Below are 12,609 nucleotides of genomic sequence, written 5' to 3'. Positions count from 1 at the left end.
GCAAGCATATGGGATCTTATTCTAAAGCAATGGGAAGCCACTGGAGGGTTTTAAGTAAGGGTGACATCCTTGGATTGACCCAGAGTAAACACATTTGCATACAGGACCCCCTTCTGTCATTGTCTCTTTCAGATAGTAAGAGAGTGTTTTGCAGGTGTAGACCAAAGTAAGAAGGGAAAAACTCTGCGAAGGAGTACACGGGGGGCGACTGTGGAGGCCATCCGGATTTACATTGAAATGCGCTTTGAAAGGCTAGGAACACATTCCCAACCAATACCTGAGTCTCTGGCACCGCTTTCAGCTCACTTGAGCTGTAATGAAGGTGGCCCTTATCAGTCTGAGCTTGAGCTGCCTTAATTAGACCCAGATTCTCTATCTTTAAATTGGTCTTACATCAAAGCTAGAGTTATAATTGCAGGTGATGCATTTGCGAGCTGCATTGTTATGTAGCATGCGGCTGCCAGCAGGTTGTGTTGGGATTATTGAAAAGCAATTTGCAGGGGAGGTCTATGGGGGAAAGGTAGTTCACCTCACTAAGCCTAAAAAAAAGCAATAGACAGCTCGAGGTCTTGGAGAAAACATGTTTAACAAGAGGTATTAAAAAAAAAAAAAAAAAAAACCACAACACAACACAACCCCTCAGCATTTTACCAGCTCTATTTTGCATGCACATCTGGCTTAAGCTACTCCTGGCTCTGAGACACATAGCTGTGAAAAGTCCACGGCGTTAGAGGTCATTGCTGGTTTGCGGTCGATATGGCCGCAGGACTGTTTTGTGGGTCAGAACGGGTTATCGGGGAAGCTCAGGCAGCTTGCGGCAACTCTGTGACCACTCACCAATTCCCCGCTCTGAGTTTGGGAACTGGGAGATTTCAGGCTTACAAGGTGCTCACAGAAGACGCTTGACTTGATTCTTTGTTCTGGAGGGAGGTTGTTTTTCTGTGTGGCCGGCTGTACTCACTGGAGAACCTTTTCTTGTCAGTGAAGGAGGATTGCCACTCAAGCCCTAAGGACTATATGGATGTGTTCCTGGGTTTAGTGGGAGGGAGCGGGGGAGGCTTGGGGATTGGAGACTAGCTGAGAGGATGATGTCTTAGAACTTAGAAGAGGCCACTTAAGTTAAAGGGGTCACTCAACTTCCAAAACTTCTGGGTGGCAACGCCATTAAGGGAGAGCTGTGTTCATTCATTAACCACTGAAACATATTTCTTTACCTCTTAGCTTCAGATGTCCAAAAAGAGTGCAGAATCTGGATTCCTGGGAGTTCGCCTAACTCCTTGATAAGTTAGGTGGCACATAGCAAACTAATTGCTCCCTCCACCCCAACCTGACTCGATACAGTTCCTGCAGATTTAGGAATCACGCGTCAGATCTCCCAGAAATCCCAGAAAATGTCAAAGAAACCTAACAAGGAAACTTTTACATAGTCTCTCCCTCTTTCCCTATATCATTTTTTCTGGAGCTGCTTTGTCAACATGAAATAGCTCTTCATAGCAAACTCAGATCCTCGGGGTCATTGACGAAGTTGTGTTATTTACAGTTTTGGTCACTTCTGCGGGCGTGAGGGTGAGGGGAGCGGGGAGGAGACAGCCATCTGTCAAAGGTTCAGAAACACGCCATGATATGGCTGAGTTTTTCACTTTTCAACGGTCTGTTCTGGTGGTGAACGGTCTTGACCTCTGGGGAGATAGGTGACCTCTTGCTTCTTAAGTTGGGATAATGTCCCTGAGCAAGAAAGCAGCTTTATCTCTAAAGAACTGATGCTTAGGGAAGGGGAGGTCACGTTAGTCACCAAGGACAGGGAATCCAGGCCTTTGCTCCAAACCACATTCGCTTTTCTAATCAAACTGGCTCATATGATTCCAATTATTTTTCCATCCTCTCCAAGGGCAGCGGGCCATGGGGTAGGCTGATGACCTGTGAAATTTCAATTTTAAAGAATGAAACTGGTTTTGATTTACTAAAAAGTCAGCCCATTCCTCTGGTTCTGTGTAGATGTAGAGAAGGCAAGAAGAGCTGCCAAAAGGCTGGGTCACATTTGATGACTCCCGTCCCCCAGGCTTGGCAGCCCCTCAGGCCAAGTTGCTATGCCCAGAACACATGGAAAACTCTCCTAAGACTCGATAGAGAAGTGGTCTGGAGGCGCAGAGCCATACATACATTCCTGACATGATTGGCAGGGCAACCTGGGTGGGGTTGTGTGAGGCTGGGCACCACAGATGCCCTAGAAGATGCGGGTTTGTCAGAGTGGAAGTGACTGGGTCAGTGTCCACTGTGCTTGACTTCCACCCCTTCCTTTTTTCCTTCTCCCATTTCTGGTTGACACGGTTGAGTGTGGCATCTGTGGGAGTCCATTCTGGACTTCTAGGTCAGTGTGTAGGCTGGAGAGAGAGCACAGAGTTGCTTCACTTGGTAGAACTTTCTCCTTTGTTCTCTTGGACTCCGGTGCTGACTTGTTGACACAACCTACATGCCCTTTGTCTTATTTGCCTTCATCCTTCCCTTGGAAAACTACCCAGTTGTTAGAATGAATGGACTTAGTGTATGTATGCACCCATTGACATGTATGGAGCTTAAAAACACAATCTTGAGTTAAAAAAAAAAAAAGAAATAGGATGAGGTAGATAAGACACTGTGATTTACATAAATTAAAGTGGATGCACATAAAGCAGCAGTACATGTAGAACAGAAAGATCCCACTAAACACATTAGAAGAGCTACCTGTGGGAGGAGAGGGATGGAAATGGAATACAGGGATCAAAAGGAAGAAGTAAAACAAATGAATGAATCAACCAATCAGTGATGATGATGGGCCATGAGCTCGAGTATGATTCACTCAACACCCCATCCTTAGGGTAAAGAAAATAATGAAAAGCAATGTAATTTTGATAATCTTCTAATGTTACACCAGGGACTGAGGGCCCACGTGTCGTTATGATGCCAACATGAATGGCTCAGCCCAAATCCTTCCATGCTCATGGGCTTTATATCCAGACACAAAGGACACTGGCAGAAGACAGGAGACATGCTGCCAGGGCAAGCACCTTCCAGAGGAGGATGTCTGCATCGAGGGGGCTGCTTTCTCCTTCCCTGACCAGTGCCACTTCTCCTTCACCTTGTGATGTGAGTTATGATGGGGCCAAGAGCAGGCTGGCCTTCAGTTTCACCATCTTTAAAATAGGCAATGCCACCACCTCCCTCATAGGCTGTTGGGAGGAATGAACGTCTACCTGTCTGCTCTGCTCTCAGCAAGGTGTGTGGCTCACGGGAAGTGCTTGCCGTTAGGACCGTAACCACGATAATATTGGCTAAGAATAGCAGTAAGAGCCACAATAATAAGCCTTGTCAGAGGAAGCATTTTTCTCCTTCTTATGTAAGCCTTGCTCCGAAGGTCCATTTTGGGAGTTATTCTCAAGACCTTGGTGTCCAGCCAGACATGAAGTCAATGATGTCAGTGAGGTCTTCTGAGATTTTGGAAGAATGTTCTTTGTCATCTCTTAAGTCTCCTGAGGACCATCATAGGCTGGGACCACAGCAAAGAAAGTCCTAGCAGCAATATCAGATGCTTCAGTGTGGGTGAGCAGAGCCTAGAGTCCCAGCAAGAGGGAAGAGTTGCCAGACAGTCAAGTCCTGGGTGCTGCTTGGGATGAATAAAGACCAACTGGTGACCCAAACTGCCTGCGGTGGCTGCCTGCTCGTTCCTAACTCTCCTAGAGTTTCTCATTGTTCAAACTACCTTAACACTTCTTACTTCATTTGAGCCCTGGGACAATCTCCCAAGGAGGTATGGGACCCCCATTTTCCAAATGGAAAAATGGGTCCAGAATATTCCAAGCCCAGGATGTATGTGAGTTGTCGATTGGTGCCTAGAACTCAGGCATACTAACTCCCAGTCCAGGGAGTATATAGTCATAATCATGGCAACGATCATGACAATTACTACTTACTACTTGCAAGTGTCTGTGTGAGGGGTTTTATATTTCATTTCTGGAGCTGTGAGGCCTCCATATACCCCTACACTCCTCAAACCTGCTACCATAGTTCCCCTTAACCCCTACTGCTTGGGCTGAGTTCTACGCTTAGATTTACCAACTTTGGGAACATCTCTGCTCTGAAAAATGCAGTAGGACCTCACCCCTTGACATGTTTTGAAATTACCATACAAGTCAATGGTTTTAAAACACTCTGAGGCATGAATCTGTTTAGAAATGTGCTGGGAGCTATGAATTCTATTCCTGTGTGGTGGGGCTCCTAGATTCATAATTTTCATATAATATTAAGGGATTTTCTCAACTTTTTGAGACCCATCTATGGAATACCTGCATGTACACACACTGGCTTGTTGGTTCCTCCGGTGGGTCATCATCATTTTCCTTTGTGCTCATTCCACTTGGATGCTTAAATGTATGGCCCTATTAGTCCACTCATAAAACTTGCTCTATGGCCTTTTTGTGACCTCTTTGCCTGGGGAGTTATCTAAACTGGCCAGCAGGAAGCCATTTCCTAGGATAGTACTGGGAAGAAGCATGGGAGACCTCTGAACTTGTTTTTAATTTAGCATCTTTACCTTTCTTTGGAAACAGAGAGCAGACAGACGGCACAGTCCATTCAAGAGACTTCTGCACTTCTCCCAACTTCTACAATTGGAGAGGACAGAAGATAAGTGGAGGAGAAACTTTAACGTGGAGCCTGCACTGGAGACACCAGGAGGACACATTTTCCCTAGAGGCTTTTCTTCAAGCTCACTTTGAGGATAGAACCAGGTAGCATGTTTTTTCTAAATATATTGTTTCTCAGAGAGCAGGGACAGGCCCGGTGGCCACCGTCTCTCTGTTTTCCACCCACACTTCCCCATTGTTTGGGAGCCTGACTATTTTATCACCCCTTCACTTTCAACCTTCTTCTTGCAGTATTTTATTTTAAGTACTGCTCCTAAGTATTAGAAAGTCAGTTTGGGGTATTTTTATTATCCAACCTGGAAGTCTTCATTCTTAACTACGATGGCTTTGATCCATTCACATTTATCGTGATCACTCAGCAGCTTGAATTTATTCAAACCATTTTCTTTTGTGTTTTTTCACTTATCAAGTCTTCCTGTTTCCCTGCTTGCTTTGCATTGAACATAGTGATGTGAGAAAACATTCTGTTTCCTTTTTATCTCAAACAAAGACTACATATGGGTGATTCTCTGACCTGCTTAGGAAATTTTAACCTTTGTGCCCATAGTCTTCCCGACTCCTTATTTCCCTGAGACCTAGAGATCTAGTATAGGAAGGAAAAAATCGGGTGCAGAGCCAAGAGGAATGGGGTGTTGCTCCCTTCCTTGGTCTTCCTGCCCACATAACAATAGGGGAAAAAGACAAAGAATGAGATCAGAGAGAGCAACAAGCAGAGAAGGTGACAGCCAGTGGCTTGGAGAACCACCAGACAGATACAGGGAAAGCTTCAGAATCTCAGTGGTAGAACTTAATTCACAACTTGTGGATCCTGCTTTGGTGGCAGAGGGATTTCAACCTTCTGAGTCCTTAGGACTAGTAGGAAGCAAGTAGGCTTTCTCTCTGTTCTTGCCCCCACTATCAGCTGTTCACTCCCATGACTGTGACTAATTAGCCAGCACTTAGAACCCAATCCCACGGCATCCAGATGTCAGCAATTGCTTTTGGTTTCCAGAAGACTCAGCCAGCCTGCAGCTCTGCCAACACCTCCAATGGAGATGTAGACCAGTGGCTGCACACTTGCCCTAAATTTGGCCGGGCTCTAGGAACAAGTGGTCAGGGCTGTGTTGAGCAGACAATGTGTGTATGTGTGGCCCAGCCGAAAGCTCTTAAAGCATGCCCTAGAAGACATGACCCATAGCAAGCATTTGTAAATTGTTCCTTCTTATGTCTCCAGGCGGAGGTCAAGAGTTTTGGTCTTCTTTGAATGGAGGAGGAAGAGTCCAGTGCCTGGGTGCTCTCCATTAGCCTGGGTGCTGCTCCCTAGCCTGGACGAGCTACGCACACATAGACAAATACTTTAATGGACAGTATGAGGCAGAAAGGTTTATAGCAAGGCCAGGAGGCCAGGGTCCTTGAGCTTGCTATACTGAAGATAATTAGGCCAAGCCAGTCAGCCTGGAACTACATGGTTGACTTCATGCTTTATTCAGAGGAACACTGAGTTTTGCTCTAGAGTGAGTTCCTGAGGCAGTGGCCTGCTGTAAGCTGGCTTGACCAAGACATAGAACACACACAGGCTAGGCCAGGGGGAGCCTCAGCAGTCTCTACCTATAAACTGCAGTTGGGCCATCCTGAGGTCAGTGTACTGGAAGCAATTCAATTCAAATGACCTCTATCTCTCCTAGGGTGAGTTTTGGGGGCCCAGCAGAATAAAACACAGCCCTTTGGACTTCAGAGCATAGCATGGTATGGGGAAAGTGGGACTTACACATGGACATTGGAAAGCAGCAGGAGAGCACAGCCAAGAGACCAGCACTGGAAGGGTGTCCCCTGGGCTGCAGAAGTCTGGGAAGACATACACAAAGTGCTTAGGATGCCAGGCTCTGGTGTCCCTCTGGGCTCGAATCCCTATTCTGTTTCTGTTTATAGATTATGTGGTCTTTGGTAAGACATTTTCTTCACCTATAAACCTACCTTATTGGATTTTGTGAACATGAAATGAGGTAATAGGCATGAAGTTCTTAGAACAGGGCAGGGTGTACAGTAAGTGCTCAATAAACAAATGAAAGCTATTGTTATTTTTAGAGGAAGTGGTCATTTCAAGGTCACTGAGGCCTCTAAGGGAGCAGAGAGAAAGAACATTTAGAGGAAGAGGAACAAAGAGTATGACTACAAGTCAATAAAAAGGACTAACTCCAGAATTTTTTTGGCAGGCAGGGTTCATACATTCAATAAATATTAAGTTACTATTGGCCTTGCAGCATGGAATACAGTGCTGAACTAGGCAGAAGTAATTCCTGTTCTCACTGGCCATTGTGAAGGAAGAATTGGGGGAGGGTGTGGAAATATTCCATCTAATTCAAGACAATATTTAAGTCACAGCTGAGGGCTTTGGGATGGAGAGGACAGACAATGGACCCAATGATCACCATTACATAGTTTTGAGAATCTCATTTTCATAACTCCATTCCTAGCAATTCCACCACGGAGAGTGGTTTATGGAACATCATGGAACTTTCTGGAACCCCTGGAAAGTCATACATCCCTGAACATTATCACCTAATGTGAGGGACACCTAAACTACAGAATGGTGGACAATAAGGCTAACCCCTCAGTGTCTTTCTGCTTCTCCCCTGAGTAACAGAAATGCTCTTTTGTGATTTGACCACAGCTTTAGGGGTAATCCCATCCTTCTAGCCAATGAGAGGTTCAGGAACAAGCAGGCAACTTGATGGAAGACAATGCAATATGACAAGAGCTAGACTGGGGGCTTTTCAGAAAGTCTGTCTTTCTTAGTGGAGAGTATCCAGAGAGTCTCTCCCTAGGTTATCTGATGGATACAGCAAAGAAATGCTTCATTCACCCCGATTACCATTGTCAGCCATATGGCAATGGCAATCAATTAAGTGATCAATTAAAAATCACAAGGGAAGTTCGCCTTAGGATGATGTCAACTTGGTGGATGCCAGATGGAAAGATCAGAAGAACATTCGGTGCTTGATCTAGCTGATTGGCCAGAACCAATTTGGAAGCTCAGCTACCTCTGGACTTCTTGCACATAGGGTGTTAATATAGTCTTTAGTGTTTGGGTCTGTGTGTATAGAATATAGCACTTCCTAATGGACATACTTGATAAAACAGAACCAGAAGTTTATTTCTGTGCTTATACCTCCAGTTGGCTTCATCAGGGCTTTGGTCCTTCTCCAAGGAAACGTACTCAGCCAGGTCCCATCCCTGCTTATCTGACAGTCTGTACAATGCTCGTAGGGATTCTAATTCTTGTGTGGATCGAGCCCTACTGGAAACACAAGTGGTGGGGATGTCAGCCTTTGGATTAAGTCAGGTTTGACCATAGCAAGCACTTTTCCAGAGCTTCCTGTGCCTCAGGGCCATGGCTGAGCAGTTTATACACTTTATTTACTCTTCTCAACAACCCTGTGAGGTGGGTCCTACTGCTTTATACATTTTATGGTCGAAGAAGGGGAAACATTACCAACACTAAGTAACATGTCCAGAGACACACAGCTAGTAAGTGGCCGAAGCTAGACTCAGATTCAAGTCATCTGGCTTCCGAGTCTGTGCCACTAGCTGAATTTTTTCTCATTTGAGGTGGTTCTATGATTCACAGATAAAAAGTGTATAAAGGAAGAGGCAGAAGTGATCAATTAAAATAGAACGCACTTGAAATTATAAAATGGGAAAAACACACCTTTAGACTTTGATCAATCTTCAGGGAAGCCTCTGCAGGCTTTGGAGAACAGAGTATTCGTTTTTGGCAATTACTCACATTTCTCGCTATTTCTTCATAATCTCATCTCCATCGTTTCTCTGTGACTGTCTCTCTTTTCATCTCTTCATGTGTGTTAAGAACAAGTGAAACGGCAACGTACTGAATCAGACAAATTCTGCAACGTCTGGCTAGTTACTTTGATAAGAATTCTATATTTTTACCTACTATGCAGGCGAAAAGAAAGTTCTGATATGAAAAGAAGCCCCATGTGAGCCTTCTCTCTACCAAATGAATTGAGCTCACCCCACCTTTTTAATTTTGCAAAACATTTGTGTTGTGTCTCCGATCTCCCATGGTACACCAGTGGGCCGGGTGAGGGAAGGAGGGCCTACAGGGATGAGGTGCCTGGCTTGGCCCTACGGTGGGCTGCAGGTGCTTGGGAAGGCCGGCCAATGGGAGAGACTTCTTGGAACAAGCCTGACAAGTTACTGCTGGCCTAAGCCTCAGGCCTGATCTCCTTCCAGCTCGGCCCCAGGTCACCAAAAGGAAATGTATCTAATTTTCAAATCCCTCTTAGAGCCAAAGAGAATTCCAGCAAAATAGCCATAAACATTGAAAGAGTCTTGTCTGATTTAGGAAAACATTCCATTGGATTTAAAATGAAATATCCTGTGACTAATCTCATGGACGACTGGGAACGAGTCTAACTGCTCAATTTGGTGGTCAGTGAGAAGACTCGAGAGAGACTTTGTCCCTCCCCCACACCTCTTTGGGAATGGCAATAAATCAGCCAGGACTGAGTTTTCAAACAAGGATTGTGAAGGGTTTGCTGTTTGATCCTCAAGACCCCCTTCTTCTCAATTTGTCATTGATTTCCCATCAAGAAAGTTTGTGCAACTGAATCCCCTATGCAATTCTGGCACTTTGTAAGCCAGTAAATAAAACCCAAATGTTAATTCTTATGAGCACAGCATTTCCTGCCAAGAAGTGAATAATGCACTATGAAGGAAACAGCACCATGAATCCTTGGATGAGGCAACAAGAAACAGAGGGGCAGAGTTGGGGAGTAGGGAGTAACCAGGGAGGGTCAAACCAGAAAGGGAAGTCAAAGGGAAGAGGAAGAAGGAACTGAGCTCTTAAGGTAGTTGTCTTGTCCCCTTGACTTGACCAGAAGCTTCTGATGGCCAGCACCAGGCAGTAATGAGAACTAAGGGTAATTGTTCCATGTGTCTGCACTGCATGGAGCACTTTCCACATTAGTTTGTTTTTTCCTTACACTAATCTGGGAGGCAGGTTCTGCTGTTGTCCCCAGGTATAGATAGATGGTCCCACAGGGGGGTGAAGGGATGAGGCACCTATTGGGTGCCAGAGCCCACTCAGTCCCACTGTGTTGTCTGCCCCAGACGGGGAATGTCAAGTGTGGGTATGGTGACCGCCTGGCCCCATGTGCCCGGGATGGAAGGGGGTCCTGGGAAGTAGGACTTCCAGCTCAAAAACCAGGAATGTCCCAGTCAAATTGGGATGAGCTGGTCATCCTAGGTATGGATGGTCTGACCATGAGTAACCTCCTTAGCTATTGATGTCAAGAGCATTTTCAGAAAAATGGGCACTCAGCCTGTAGGTCTGTCTGTCCAAGGTGACCTGGCAAGTTGGCCTAGTAAAGGTGATCTCATTTCTTGCCTAGACGGCACACCCCCAAAAAATACCCTCCTGATATCTGACAAATGAAGAAGGGGACAACTATAATGACACATGATAATGTGTTTAACGAGACCAAAATTTCCCCTCGAACAATCTCCTAGGCCAAGATGGGAGGAAATCATCTTAAATTCCAGTTCCAGAAAGTCTGTAAGCAAATCATGATTTTTGTTTATTATTTTTAACCAACGGGTCCAACTAAAGGCGCAGAGGTACTCTTTCTGCTTACCATTGGATCTGTGTAAGGCAGAAGAAAAGGATCCTACGCAGGGACCTCGTTCCCATTTCTGGGCCCTACTTCATGAGCCGAGACTTCTCACTTGTGAATTATGCTACCGTCAAGCCTCTGTCTGTCTCCTTGAGGAGTAAAGTCAATCTTGGAGTCCATCCAGGAATAATAGTTTCTACAACAAACAAAGCCGTGCATTTGTAAACAGCGTTTTTACATATGTCATCGGATATGAGCTCCTGGCAACCCTGTGAAACAAGGTAGATATTCCATGATGGGGAGGCCGAGGTCAGAAAAGATAAGAAATCGATGGCAGATCATACATTTAGGGATGGGTGGCGCTGAAAATCAAATCCGTCCCTTTTGATTCCACATTCAACATGTTTCTAGTGGCTCCTTCCTCTTAGGGGATCAGGATCGTCTAATGGTTTTAATACCAAAAAGAGCTTATGTGAGCTCCTTAAAGGAAATGGATATATACAAAGTAAATATCTTTGTATTTCCCAAACTGATCACAGTGCTTGGCACCCAGTAGATCATCAGTCACCCACCTGAGACAAAGGGGGCCAGGGTTAGGTCTGCCTCCAACACGAACTGGACTGAAGTTTGAATCCTAGCCCAGCTGTCTACCTGTGAACTTCCAGGCAAATCACATCACCTCTGAGCCTACAGGCCCTCCCCAGGCAGAGGTGCAGGTGAAAATGCCCTCAAAGCTGTTGTGCACGCCCGCAGTAAGAGCCCAGGAGGGCTTGGCATGCACCAGTACTCCATAAGAGGTTGTTTTCAGGGGCCAGGATTCTGGCCACTTCCTTACGCCCTGCCCAGTGATGGAAATAGACGACCCAGGGCACAATGCTCTAATCTCTGGAGGCGGGCGGTGGACCAGATGCTTTCTGACCCTCTGTCATGTTTAACTCACCTTTCCCACCAAAATGAGAGGGAATGTTCTTGACTCAGTCAACACAGTGACAGTGCTGTTGATGACCCCTTCCGTCTGTGCCTGGGGCCAACCTACAGGTGATAATTAGCTCTCAGAAAGCAGGACAGTAGCTCCGTTCCAATTGAGATAATTAAATAAAGTGCCCACAGGTGGATCCAGTTAATGAGGCATCGACTGGGTTGCCACTGAGCCAGCCAGGCAGCAGGCATGGAGCTGGGGCAGGCACTTAGCATGGCTGACTAAGCCGTGGGCATGACCAAAAGCACGCAGCAATCCCCCCTTCTCCCTTTTCAACCCTCGGCTTGTTCCTGCCCTTGGTCCCCCAGGCACGTGGGTGTCTGGGAGGCAGGGACTTGCGCTCCGGGCTCTGCCACTAGCTCAGTGCATAACCTCCAGCAAGTATCTCCCCGTCCCTGCTGCACTTCCTCAATTGTAAAGAGAAGGAAGCGGTTAAGGGGGCAGCTCACAAAACTGAAAGAGCTTGGGAACAACAGGATTCAGTCTCACTTTCTCCTTGCCTCTCCGATACTGCTAGTTTCTGCTTCTCTCTTCTTGGCCTCATTCTATTCCCCTATAAATAGGCTGTCCTGTAAACAGGCAGCCTTCAGCAGCCCCATATTCATAGCTTTCCAGTGATGACATAGGAGGCAGAGTCGGGCTCCCTCCCAGTTACAATTTTTAAAATCCTAGAGGAGGACCTGATTGGTCCAGCTCAAATGAGAGGTTCACCTCGTGGACCAATCATTTTGGCTGGGAAGTGACAAGAACTTGCATTAATCCAGAGGCAGATCTATTGATCTGTCACCAGAAGCCACTTGAATTAGAATCTTCCATGGTGACAGAATTGTTGCACATGATGATTCTTCCCTCTTCTACAAAGCAGAGCAGAAGCAGGTGGTATTCCTGGTGTGTGTGAGGGTGGGGGGTGGGGGTGGTGTGGTTGTGGGTGTGTTGGTCCTCTGGAACAGGAATAGATATTTGCTTATCGAAATGATGTTATGAGTGATGGTTATTCTTCCAGATCAGTCTAAAAGTTAATTGGATGACCACGGACAAGTTACTTATCGCTCTGACTTTCAGTTTCCTTGCCTGGAAAATGAAGAATAGTAAGATTACTAGCTCACGGGTTGTTGAGGTCATTAAATAAGTCAGGTAGATTCAGTCCTTCACACACTGGCTGGGCAACAGCAAGCTCAATAAACGGTAGGCATTGTTATTAGAAAGTGAAGTACTGTGTGTATGTGCTTTAAACAACCATGGGGAACTTCACTTATAATGAAACGAGAGACTAATAAGACCCCTGATGAAAACACTTATTTTCTTTATTCTCAAGCACTGGTGGGTACAGAAAGGC

The sequence above is a fragment of the Halichoerus grypus genome, chromosome 7 (assembly GCF_964656455.1).
Source record: "Halichoerus grypus chromosome 7, mHalGry1.hap1.1, whole genome shotgun sequence".
In the NCBI taxonomy this organism is placed as follows: Eukaryota; Metazoa; Chordata; class Mammalia; order Carnivora; family Phocidae; genus Halichoerus; species Halichoerus grypus.
The sequence above is the reverse complement of the archived record's forward strand: the minus strand, read 5'-3'. Positions refer to the sequence as shown.